The sequence below is a fragment of the Nicotiana attenuata genome, chromosome 9 (assembly GCF_001879085.1).
Source record: "Nicotiana attenuata strain UT chromosome 9, NIATTr2, whole genome shotgun sequence".
Classification (NCBI taxonomy): Eukaryota; Viridiplantae; Streptophyta; class Magnoliopsida; order Solanales; family Solanaceae; genus Nicotiana; species Nicotiana attenuata.
The window spans coordinates 24446413-24459329 of NC_031997.1; positions in this window are offsets into that span (position 1 = coordinate 24446413).

A 12917-nucleotide genomic window follows, 5' to 3' on the forward strand; every position below is an offset into this window, starting at 1 on the left:
CATGTGCTTTGGTGAGGGGCTTATGAGCCAGGTACCCGCACGGTGCTGAGTGATTGTGTGTGTGTATGATGAAGCGGGAATTTGAGACAGACAGCTTGAATATGTTTGAGGGTGAGAGTACCTGAGAATATCACCATGAGATCATTCATTTGATATGCATACTTGGCATGTAGGCATAGAGATGCATTTTCCTCATGCTATATGGTATTGTGGCTTTCGCGATTTGAAATGTACATTTAACATTTAGGCATTGAGATGTATATTCCTCATCTGCGGTATATGATAATTGATGAATTGACATGTATATTGAGATGTAAGCATAAAGACGTACTTTTCTCATGTTATTTGATAATGAAATATCTTATATGTTGTTGAAAGTTTGGGGATAATCACAGTTTTCTGATATACCCTCGTATTTTGGTAATTTCGGTGAAAGATTTGAGTTTTACTAATATACCTGAAAAGCATGTCTATTTTTCTAGTGTGAATGAGATGAGCATAATATCTTTTGCATTAGTACTTGTACTGCTTTCGTTATATTGTTACGAGTTGTTTTTGGCTATTGGTATTGGACTCTGACTGTTTTTCGAGCTCGTCACAGCTTTTAACCTAAGGTTAGGTTTGTTACTTATTAAGTACATGAGGTCGGTTGTACTCATACTACACTTCTGCATATTGCGTGCAGATTCTGAAGCTGATGTTGCTGTGCATGTCGGGAGATGGTATTGAAGATGTACCTGCATTCCGGTTATAGCTGTCTCTTATTCTTGGTAGCTTTAGATTTATAAATCTGTTTATGTATATTTCGAACAGATAATGTATTTATTCCGAAACTCACACAGAAAAAAGGAAGTGAGTTAGACAAAAAAAAAGAAGTGACTTGGACAAAAAGAAACGAGGTGGCTTAGACAAATCTTTTTGTCGATAACCTCAGACCAACCAATCGAATATTGATTAATACGTAATCGATCGAACACTACTTGAAAACGTCTCTTCTGCTCTTCGTACCAGCTTTGTAAATTCTAAATCTTAGAAGCTCATGACTTGTACTACCAGTCCTTGGGATATTGTATAAGAGTTCAATTATTTTATCATTTATTTCTCATTTATCTCATTTGGAATATGTTAACTATTAGTTGGATTACCTAGCGGGTTGGGTTAGGTGCCATCAAGACTAGTTGGATTTGCATCGTGACAAAACCTTACTGAAAAAACATAATCGGGAAAAAGCCGGACGAAAGAAAAATGAGTGCAGAACTTAAGGACTCAAATGACAACTCCGCCACTTATTTTTCTTTCATCAATGATCGATTCGTGCTAAAAAAGTACCACTACCATACAAAGCTTGATCTCAGGTTTTTAGTGTTCACCCCAAACTTTTAATGTTTCTAGTTTTGACTCTTGGCTTTTTAGTTGTATCCGAAAATTTTCTTTGAGTTTTGAATCTTACGTTTTTAGTTGTACCCAAATTTGTTTTTTGAGTTTTGGCTCTTGGATTTTTAGTTGTACCTGAAAAATTTATAATCTCACAGCCTTAGAGACTGGGAATGTTAAAAGACCATAAATTTTGTACTTCTGGTGATGGTAGAGTCTAGGAATTTAATGCATCCGGTTAACTTTACGTCTGGAAAATAAGGCATCAGATTGGATGACTCTATAATATAGGGCTCGTATGTTTATGATGCTTCTGAAGAGGACGTCTCTTGTTCATCTAGGCACAATTATTCGGATTCATAATTCTTATTTGCTTTTAAGTGTGGGAAAGTTTTAAGAATGATTTGTTCAGTCAGACAAATACGAGAATGTTCTAAGGGTACAAGTTTTGCTTCATTCCATTCCTTGAACGTACACAAGTGTTTACAGTTTTACATATACGACAGTTCATAGAAAATGAACAAAAATATATTGCAAGAGGATTACGACCGGGTTGGTATTTATTGGTGTCACGACCCGAAATCCTTAACCGAGGGGTCGTGATGGTGGCTAACATCCACTTGTTAGGAAAACCAATATTAGTACACAACTAATTATGTTTAGACAATTGAAAATAGTATAATAAGAGTTCAATTATAGAATTTCAAAAGAGTAGACATAATAATTCCAACACCGACTTGCCAAAACTCGGAATATGGTGTCATAAGTACAAGGGCATACTAAAAAGTGCTAAAACGAATGACTGAAGGAGTTACAACTATTTGAAATAGAATAAACAGTAAAACTAGATAAGAAAGGGGACTTCAGGAGCTGCGATTGCCATACAGGTCTATCAGAAGTCTCCAAATGCAGATGTGATCCGGGCAAAAAATCCGCTAAACGCCGATGGGACTAACCCCAGAACCTGTACAAAAAGTATAGAAGTATAGCATGAGTACAACCGACCCAATGTACTCGGTAAGTGTCGAGCCTAACCGCGATGAGGTAGCGACGAGGCTATGATAAGAAACCTACTAAAACTTTATGCAGATATGTACATAAAGCAACAGAACTAATAGGCAGAGCAGTTAAATAATAACGGGGAGGGAACATGTAAAAAGGGGGCATGATCAGAACAGTAAGTGCAGATCGATTAGCCTCTTTCTGAAATAAACAACAAAGCAACCAAATAATTCACAAAACCGGGAACCAAGTAAAGCAATGAAATCATCAATGGTATGGCATCCCTCTTCGTACTTTTACTCTCATCCTTACCATGTAATATCATAAATGCAATGGCACGGCATCACCGTTCGTGCTTTTACTCACATCCTCACCATATAATAATGACATGATAAATAAAATGGCACGACATCACTCTTTGTGCTTTAATCCTTACAATCACTCATTCAATGATAACAATATACATGTATAGCACAACAATACCCTTCGTGCTTTTCACTCTTCCTCACCAAGCGACAACGATAACCCAAATTATCATGAAAGGTGGAAAACCAATTTCAACTTCAATTGTGGTGTCATGATAAACAAACTCCACTTCCGATATTCCAACAACTTCAAATTAATCAATATCACTAAAGCGAACAATCAAGAATAACAACCTAAATAAAGCTAATAAAGCATGGTGAAAGAACAAATATGGCGCAATAAATTAATTTCCACCCGTAATCTTTAACCCATGACGATGCATATATAGCCTTACATATACTTCGTCCCCACACATAATTCACATAGAAAATAGACCAACTAGTCCTAATTTCCTCAAGTAAAAGCTATTAACACAGTTCGCAACCAAATCAATCAATCCACCAAAGCTTTGCCTTTGGAACAATCCTCCAAACCAACTAAATTTAGCCAATTATCGATCAATAAATTCAAAATAAGCTTTGGAAACTTCCCACATATGAAAAATGTTCAATTTTAATCATTTTTTAAAAAGTCAAACAAAGTCAACCCCCGGGCCCGCTTGGTTGAGATCCGAGATTCGGACCAAAATTTGGTTACCTATTCACCCCCGAGCACGGTTATGTAATTCGTTTCGAAATCTGACTTCAAGTTGAGGTATAAATCTTAATATTATAAAATTCCTAAGTTCAACCATAAAATTCAAAGATTTGATGTTAAAAAGTCGTGAAATGTAATGGGGAATTGATAGAAAGTGATTAGATTTACTTAACAATGAATTTGGGAAGAAAATATTCTTCAGAAATCGCCTCTAAAGTATCTATGGTTGATAAATGGTGTAAAATGAGCTAAGCCTCGTTTTCCCCCTCTTTTACCCAACTGCAGGTGTCGCATTTGCGAACAATTGTTCGCAGATGCGATCCCGAAAATACGAGCCACTGGTTGCAAATGCGAATTGTGTATCGGGTGTACGGATGTCGCAAATGCAAAAAAAAACTCACAAATACGATATGCCCACAAATCGCAAATGGGAGATAAGCTTCGCATTCGCGAAGCAGTCTGCCCCCAGCCCCAAGTCGCAAACGCGACTCAAAGGTCGCAAATACAAACTACCCGTGTCCACAAATGCGATTAAATATTCGCAACGGTGAAATACCAACCCACCAGCCCCTTATTGCAAATGCGATTATTGGACCGCAAAAGCGAGCTCGCAAATACGAGACCGAGACACCAGCAATTCTTAAACAAACTAAACTCATCCGGTACACACCCAAAACTCACCCGAGCCCCTCGGGCTCCAAACTAAACATGCACAAAAGTATAATAACAGTAGTAGAACTTGCTTGCTACCTCAAATCATCAAATTACAAGAATTGATCTTCAAAACTCAAGAATTTTTCAACTTAAACTCATTTTTCACAATTTCGTACGTAATGCGCCGAAACACGTTCAGGTTACCTAACCAAATGTGCGTACAAGTTCAAAATATCATACTAACCTACTGGAATCATCAAAATATCGATCCGGGATCGTTTACCCAAAATGTTGAACGTGGTCAACTCTAGCTTCATTTTTAATCAAAATTTCTATTTTTTTCAAAATTTCACATAAAAGCTTTCCGAAAAGCGACAAGGACCACACACGCAAATTAAAAAATATCAGCTGAAGCTATAGAGGTCTCGGAATACGAAAATAGAGGCTGTCTTATTTAGTAGATTTAGATGACTTTTCTAATGCTAGGAAGAGAGTACAGAAAGGTTTCTTAATCCCTATGGGAATGCAGATAAAGAGAAAGAAACTGAAGCAACAAGGCTTAATAAATAGACGATCACCCTGAGGCTGAGTACTCAGAATGACCTATCGGGTCGTCAGAATTGGGTCTAGTTGGTTCTAGATTTTGTTTCCTTTTACTTTTTTCGGGGCTGATCTAGTAGTCCCCAGTCCTTTTCTTTATTCTGGAGCCAGTTCGGGTTGTCTCCGGTATCCTGTACGAACATGATGTCTTTGGGAACAATACTTATTTTTTGGTCGTTGTTCGAAACCATCTTCAGATACTTCCGGTACTTATTATTGTGGTTTCTGCTGCTTTGATGCAACAGTCCCAATCGTTCGTAGACATTATTGTCCTTCATTGAAGTTATTTTCTAGTGACTCACTACGGGAACACTTCTGCTTCCTGTCAGTTCGCGATCCTAATGGGTATGGTTCAAACCGATGTCTGGAATACCTCTAATCAAAGTTTAGTTGACCTTGACTCCGGGCTGTAGAAGTTGTCGATATAATTAACTGATTATCTTCTATGTGAATCTTTGACTTGTTCATATTATAAACATCTGCCCACGTTGTTGAGGGAAACTCCAACAAACTCTCCTTCAGCTTCCTTGAGGCATCAAATCTTAAGGGATTGAGACTCTTGGTAAATGATTTTCACTACCCATTCATCCGGTACTACTGGCAACAACATTATCACCTCTTGAACCCTGATCACGAACTCTCGCAACAACACTGAGTCTCCTAAGCGATTCTGAAAATATCTACTTTCCTAGCTTGAACTTTCCTCGCTCCAGGTGAGCTTTGATGTATGAATCTACAATATTTCAAAAGAATCAATTGAGTTTTTAGGTAAAAGTGAGTATCAAGTTAACCCTTTTCATTAAGGTTTCGCCAAATTACTTGAACAAGACTAATTCGGTCTCATGTGGAGCTAAATCGTTTCCCTTCACAGTTGTAGTATCAGTTGTAATGTATTCATGTAGATCCGATGTTCCATCATATTTTGGAACATCTGACATCTTGAATCTCTTTGGAATCAACTCTGGAGCTGCACTAGATTTGAACGACAACTGTATATACTTCTTTAAATAAGGGCCTTTAAAGACCAGAGGTGCCCCCGGGATTTGATTCATCTGAGCGTGAAACTTTTTTGCATTCTTACCCATTCGAACATTTATTTCTCTCATGCACCTCATGATCTCAGTCTTGAAAGGATCGTCTGCGTTATTTTCATTTCCAAATCCACTGCCTGCACCGCCTGCTTGGTTGTTGTTCGATCTAAACTCCTCCCTCAAGGCGACGTTACCGGTCCTTGGATCCGGTTCAGTTATAGGCATGCTAGGAGGGGCTCGAACTCCACCATTAGATTATCCGATCATGTCTTAAGAGATGGTTCATAATCTTCCTTTGTTGTGCTCTCAAGACTCTTACAATATTGGCCACGAGCTCATCATCCAAATCATCAGGGTAGGATTCCTCACATGTCGAGTATTTCTTTCTACCCGTTTCAGAGTTGATTCATTCACATCAATATGGGTTTCACTAGTTGAGTCGTTGTTTTGAGTTCCATCATGAAAATTGTTGTCGATGCCCCCTTTGTCTAAAGGCGAAATCGGGTTTACGACATTTGGGCGGACAACTCTATTCCTTTTGGGAATTTGGGTTCGAGATTTAGAAGAGTCGCCACCTAATGATTAAGTGCATTAGGACACTAAGAATTTAAAAGAAAGAAGAACCAGAGAATGGGTAAGGGCTTGAAATTATCTTAGGGGGAAGGTGTTAGGCACCCCCAAGATCCACTAGTGTGGTTCCCGGCCATGTTACAATTGTGACTTTAAAACAATTAAACATACAAGACAACTTCCACATAACGATTACAAGTAGGAATGTGTAAAGGTTAAATAAACATGTTGAAGTCAGGAAATAGGTGGTTTTATAGTTGTTTAAAAGAATGTATAAGTGCAGAAAAATAAAGATCAAATAACGAGTGCAAACAATCAGATAAAAGAAGTGAAATGGGCGGAAGTTTAAAAAGAAAACAGTGCTAGAAATTCAAAGAGGTTTTAAATGATTTGAAGCGAAATACAAGGTTTAAAGAGTTGGAAACTGACAGTTTAAACAATAACGAAAGTACATAAGGAGGGAGGGGGGTCCTAGGTTTATAAATAACATGGATCATCCACGCAACACCCGGTAACCAATTATAAGCTGGTGTTATCGCGTGATCATCATATCCATGTCTACCCTTCCCACCTCATTAAGGTATTAAAGCGCGGAATGGTATTGTTACTTATTGCATGCTATTACCCGTCCCGATCCTATCAGTCCCGGAGGCATTGAGACTACTAATCCTAAAGAGGAGGGAGTTGGGGCTTTTCAGAAGTTTTAAAAGGATAAAAGTCTAGGCGACAAACAAAAACACATAATCAAATAGGGGAGAAGCAAACAGCAGTTAAGGCTTAAACAAGCCTCCTCACTTAAAGGCAAATATATAGCATGCTTAAAAATACTGGTTATGGTCCGAATTAAATTTAAAAGCATTAGCACAGGTTGATTTATCACATATTTCTCAGATGAGGAGTCCGAATTAGCCTTGTCTGGTTGTAGTTATCAGAGCTGACACAGTTAATTAAAAACCTAATGGTTTGCCTAAGTGAGACCTATAGGCATGATATCTAGCGGAGCGTACTGATTTTAAAGAAAGGATCACTGGTTTTATAGACAAAAGATCTGCAGATTTTAAACGAACTTGTGACTGGTTTTAAACGTATAGATAAAATAGACGAGGCTGATTCGATTGATTATTCCTATGGGCAAGTTATCTAAGCGTTATTGGTTTTAAATGATTACGTAGATGCAAGAGTCCTATAGGCATGGTATCTAGAATGAAGTTGATTATTATTAAACCTATGATTGTTTGCCTAATGACAGGTATATGCAGAAGTGCAGAAAAGAAACCTATGATCATGATTTCTATATGCAGAAATGCAGGGACTTAGAGACAGGATTTCTATATGCAGAGATGCAGAAATAAATGACCTATAGGCATGCTGTCTATGTGAATGCAGGAATTAAAAATCCTATAGGCAAGTTATCTAAGATGACAATGCAGAAGTTTATAGGTAACCTATAGGCATGCTGTCTATGTGAATGCAGGAATTAAAAAAAATCATATAGGCAAGTTATCTACCCTTTGCATACAATCATTCCCATCCCTTTCCACTAGCCGTCCCCAATAGTTATTACAAATTATTACAGTCCAAAATGAATCGGAAAAGTAAGGAAATAAAATTACATCAGAAATTCCAGCTACAACCAAACAGCCTAATTCAGACTCAAAGTCCAACAATATGAGATAAACCAACTTCCAGGATCAAAACTTCCAAAAGCCTTTCTCATCCTTTGGGTGTGTCAAAGTTCCAAGGAGCTTTATGAACTCCAGGCAGTGCTTACACCCAATTATATTGCAGAATTAAGATTATGGTGCAGTGTGGAATAGCCAGCCCTCGAATGTCCAAGTTCAGAGGGAGCTCCAGGTCCCAAAGCAATGCTCATAAGAGGGGGGCAGAACTTAAGAGTCTAAGAATAAGTGTACGTGCATAGGGGGGTGGGGGAATTAAGGAAAGCCATGGCGGGCTGGTGGTCATGCCCAGCAATTGGGAATGCTGTCACACCCCTGACCAACCTGTCAGCCAAAACTTGGGAGTTAGGATCCATTGAGGATCAGGTTCTGACCTGGGTAGTAATTTGGGTACTACCAGGCCAAGAACCTTAACTCAGACACATAGAGGGGAATGGGGGGGGGGGGGGAGGGGAGGGGGGTAGGGATTTACAATAGAAACAGATGCAAGGAAGGAACATATTAGCATAAATCATTGAATCATGCACAGTAAAGTAAACATGATTGCAGAAACTGTTAGTAAACACATAGGGGTGAGGCAGAGAAGTTAAATCAGAACATACCAGTTTCAGAAGAAATAAGTAAAAAACAGTAGTCTTGAAAAAAGCCAAGTTGCAAGCAAAGCGGTTCCAAAAGATCCCAAGCAAAGCAGAATATCGAATTCAAAACAGTATTGCAAGTGTGCAAGTATTTTAAAGACTAGTGGTGTGAAAGTTGTGTGAAGAATGAAGTTGTGTGTAAAAGTGCAGAGGGGCAGTCCTTTTTATAGTGTAGAGAAACAAGTAAGAAAGGCAAGGAATATATCATTGAAATCAGTCTCCCTTTGGTTAAGGGATTCTGATTTCGACGGGTAAAAGCCAGTTAAGGAAAGAAATTGTAATTAAAACTTTTCAAAGTAACACAAAAGGGGTAAATACATAGAAGTTATTTAAGGAAAACAATCAATGGTACACGGTTTGTGACAACTATGGAAAGGGAATCAATCAAACAGCCAGTGAAACCAAAATTACAAGTTCCATTTGAATGAACCAAGTCAGGAAAAGGTAAAGGAGATTCAATCAAAGAAAATCAGTCGGACCTTATTAAGAGGATTTCGGAATCAATCAATTAGTTGGAAAAACCTTTTGAAAGCAGAGTCCTTATATATAAAACACACAAATCAAGAAGGGATTGTCAAGTTATTTAGAAGAGGGTTTAATAAAAGAGGGGTTCAGAATCATAAGCAAAAGTGGTACAAGTCCAATTTGTAGACTCACGAGGAGTCTGAGAGTCCAGGGTCCCAAAGAGGAACCCTAACTCGCACACAAGAATCAAAATTGCCAAGAAACCCCAAAATCTTAGGGTTTTGAATTGAGTCAGACAATAGAGATGAGAAGGCGAGACGCTTGATAGAGGCTCAGGAGTCCTTTCCAAAGACCCATGAGAAACAAACAAACAAGATACACAGTTAAGAGCATGGAGAACACGTTTGAAAAAATCAGAATTTAACAAGTTCAGAAGAAAAAGATACAAACTTAGGCAAAACAAGATGAATCATGCTTAGTAAGAATACAAACATAGTACAGTAACGCCAACAAAATCAAAGAACTCAATCGTAAACACATATAGCAAAGATTAACATGTGAGCATAGGAGAAAAGAAAGTAGAAGAACATTACATGCATAGTAAAAGAAATCGGACAAACACACATAAAGAAAGAACAAAAAGAATCAGAAGGGTATTTTGAAGAAACTTTTCGGAAACCCTAAATCGAAATTAAACGATTTTGAAAAAAGAGAATTTGGGGAAAAACCTTTAAAAAGTTCAATAGAACACAGACATGTTCCAGATCTAAGAGAATAAGCAAGTAAAGAACCTCGAACAGCTTAGGGTTGTAGAGAAAACCCTAGAAATGAGAAAGGTCTTGAGGAAAGTCAGATCCTGAGTCGAAAAGGCTCATATTGCTTGAATACGACGGAGTAGTGGCCGGAGAAGCCATAGATCTACAAATCTGAGAAGATCTTGAAGAGAACCATCGAAGTCAGGCTTCACAGCCTTGAATGGCTTAGGTCTAATGGTGAGAAAGGGTGAGTACAGACCGTCCATGGCCTGAGACGCCATGGATTCCGGTGGAATCACGGTGGAAAAGGGGTCGGAGACGATTAGGGTTCCAGGAGGGTTCGAGAGAGTTTGAGAGACGAGGGGGTTCAAAGGCGGCTGATAGGTGGAAGTGATTAGGGTTTGGAGGCGGGGGGGGGGGGGGGGGGTTTGAGATTAAAAAGGAAAGGGGGAGTTATGGCCGTTGATCATTTTTGGAGATTAAAAAGAAATGGGGGAATTATGGTCGTTGATCAAAATGATCAACGGCCTGGATTGAATATGAGCCGGGCGGGTTTTTTAATTGGGTCAGGGGTCGGGTAATTTAGGGATTGGGCTGGTCCGATTTGGGGACTGAATTGGGCCAATTTGAGGTTAAAATTGAAAGGAAAAAAAGGCTGTAATTGAAATTGAAATGGGCTAAATGTTAAATAGCCAATTTTCCCCTTTTATTTTATAAAAATAGCAATAATGATTTTAAAAGTAAATTTAAAACACTGAGCCAACAAATACTATATAAATATTAATTTAAAAATACTGGAACTAATTTTAAAATTATAAAATGCGATTAATCTTAAAGTAGGCTATAACTGCAGTTATATGCAATTTAGTCTTTTAAATATCAAATAAATTTGTAATATGCAAAAATCACCTTAATTATATTTTGGTGCAAATATGAGAATAAAAAGATAAATTATTCACCAAAATGATAATCTTGGGAATAATTATTGGATTTTGTACTGATAAAATAGACAATAAATTGGTTCTAAAAACTTTAAAAATTAGGAAAATACCAAAACTCTTGGGCATGCTTATATATGCATGTACATGCTATTTTGAAAGTATTTTGTATATAAAATTCATAGGGAAAAATTGGGTATCAACAGCTGCCCCTCTTTACCCGAGAAGGATGAAAGAGTTATCGGGTAAAGATATGATGGCCAATTTTGATCGAACGAACGATTTAAAGAATTTTTACCGAGCTCGGGTTCCTGTGCCGCCTACATATCCTTGGTTTTACAGGAATCAGGCCGTATGTAGTTCAGGATCCGTCGGCAGAACATGCCGATCGAGATTTTACCAAGATATTTGGATCAGGGTAGCATTGCTACGAATTTAAAAAGGCTGCGGAAACTGGAGCGGGATCGCTCCTCCTGAAACGACCGTTGCTAGCCGGTTTACCTGCAAATAAAATACGAGCGCATATGTTGTGCATAAATTTAAACATGATGCAAGTTTTCGTTGGACCATGAATGCTGTCTTTGGACGGTTAGGATGACGTCCTCGGACTATGGTGTCCTGGGCCATAAAACACATAATAAAGGATTCGCAGGCTATGAAATGATACTCTCGGGCTATGAGAATGATGCCTCCGAACCATGGTGCCTTTGAATAATGCGATGCAGAGATAAAAGTGGGGTCCTCAGGCCATGGCATGATGTTCTCGGGCTATGAAAATGGTGCCTCTGAACGATGACTCCTTCGGATGATTTTGGCGATCTTTCAGCCTATGAAATGCAGGATTTGGCGATCTTTCAGCCGATGCAAGTTTTAATAAAATGGCGATATTTCAGCCGATGTAAAGTGTAAATATAAATGGCAATCTTTCAGCCGATGCAAGACTTAAATAAGGTGGCGATATTTCAGCCGATGTAAAGTGTAAATATAAATGGCGATATTTCAGCCAATGCAAGATTAAGATAAAATGGCGATATTTCAGCCGATGCAAGATTAAAATGAAGTGGTGATGTTTCAGCCGATGTAAAGTGTAAATATAAATGGCGATCTTTCAGCTAATGCAAGATTTAAACGAAGTGGCGATATTTCAGCCGTGCAAATGGAGATAGAGCTTAGTCTCGGAAGGCGGGATAGTAGCCTTATGCAATGCAAAGAGATGCAAATGGAGGTAGAGCTTAACCTCGGAAGGCAGAATAATAGCCTTGTGCAATGCAGAGAAATGCAAATGGAGGTAGAGCTTAACCTCGGAAGGCAGAATAGTAGCCTTATGCAATGCAAGAGACAGAGCTTAGTCTCGGAAGGCAGAATAGTAGCCTTATGCAATGCAAGAAATGCAAATGGAGGTAGAGCTTAACCTCAGAAGGCAGAATAGTAGCCTCATGCATAAGATGAAAGACGAATAGTAATAAAAGACTCTTAGCTGATAAGTGACAACTGGTTGCTGATTGTGATATTGTGGCTGCTGGGGATATTGTATGCGGATAGCGGTTGTGAAGCGATAATTTCGAGAGTTGTATTCCTGAAAGTACGAGTCTGTAAATGGATTTGCTTATTTGTGAATTGGGTGCCTGCATCCAAAGAAAAATTGTGAGTTGTAAAGGGACCGGTTAGTTCGCATTCCCGCTGGCTTCGCTTGACTGGCTCGACTCTATTTATGGTGATACTGTAGGTACCCTCGGGGCAGCGTTGTCAAACAAAGCAATTTCGATAATAGGCATGCATGAGTTTTGTTAAAGGTATGATATATGTATATATATTTAAAAAAAACAGCTTTAGATGAACCAACGACCGCGACGTGGTTCAAAACATTGCGACTTTTCTTGCTACGGAATTTTGAGGGCCCTCCTCAAAATTCTATTGAATTTGTCACTTAAATGTTATGAATACGATGGGATTTCAATTTGAATTTGTCAGGGTTAATTCCCCAAATGGTCTCTTAAGTTGATGAATATACCTAGTAATGTTATGAATTTACCTAGCAAAATATTTTTTGTTTTAAGAAAAAAATAAGTCATTAAGCTATTCATTTCATTCTCTAATAATCATATACACCGATAAAGAGTATATGAACCATTGAAAAAACCTCTTTTAA